This window comes from Nanorana parkeri, unplaced genomic scaffold, assembly GCF_000935625.1.
Source record: "Nanorana parkeri isolate BGI_ZX_2015 unplaced genomic scaffold, ASM93562v1 scaffold2508, whole genome shotgun sequence".
Taxonomy (NCBI): domain Eukaryota; kingdom Metazoa; phylum Chordata; class Amphibia; order Anura; family Dicroglossidae; genus Nanorana; species Nanorana parkeri.
Genome location: NW_017308776.1, coordinates 19,748 through 20,593, shown reverse-complemented (window position 1 = coordinate 20,593; position 846 = coordinate 19,748).

The following is an 846-nucleotide window of genomic DNA, read 5'->3' as shown; positions in this document are numbered from 1 at the left end:
TAATATACTGCTTGCTAGCCATATATATATGTGCAAAAACACCAGAGGGTTTAATAACCCTTTAAGTTTCGTTCACTCAGCGAGTTCAGGCCTTCCATGTGACATACCTGTGAACAATACACACTGACAGGTGATAATCTGGAACTACTTAGATCATTCGCAAATATTATTATTACAATTAGGGATTCACCTGATGCCTAGCCCCATTCTGGAACTTCCAGTATCAGGAAGCTGGGCAGGGAGTCATTACAGGCTGCCCGGCTTCCTGATTGGCCGGCTCCATGTCACCTGGTTTAAATGATTAAAGTGACACGAAACTCTGGAATTAAATATTATAAATACATTCGAGTCCCTGAACAACAATGTATCTTATTTGTGTATCACTCGGCTGGAGATCCTCCAATCATCTCTGAATTGGTGCTGACACCGTCCTTCCTTCTGGAGGTGGGGGGCTACGTCTGTTCCCAATGGTCCCTGTGTGTGTTGCAAAGTAGTCACCGCGCCAAGCTCACTCCTGGGCAGGCCCGGCGCTACCGCAAGGCAAGTCAGGCGGCCGCCTGAGGGCGGAAAAAACAGGGCATTTTGACAAGTACTTGTCAAAATGCCACGATGTTTGCGCTATGTTTTTTTTTTTTTTCTTCACTTACCTTCGGTGCGGGAGAGCAGCGGCGAGTCAGCGCTGGTCCGGTGGGAGGAGCTCCAGGTGGGGTCCTAATTTAGCTGGCCGGCGACTGCCAGAGGATCCCGACAGGCGCGGCACCTCAGGCAGTCGCCGGCCAGCTAAATTAGGACCCCACCTGGAGCTCCTCCCACCGGACCAGCGCTGACTCGCCGCTGCTCTCCCGC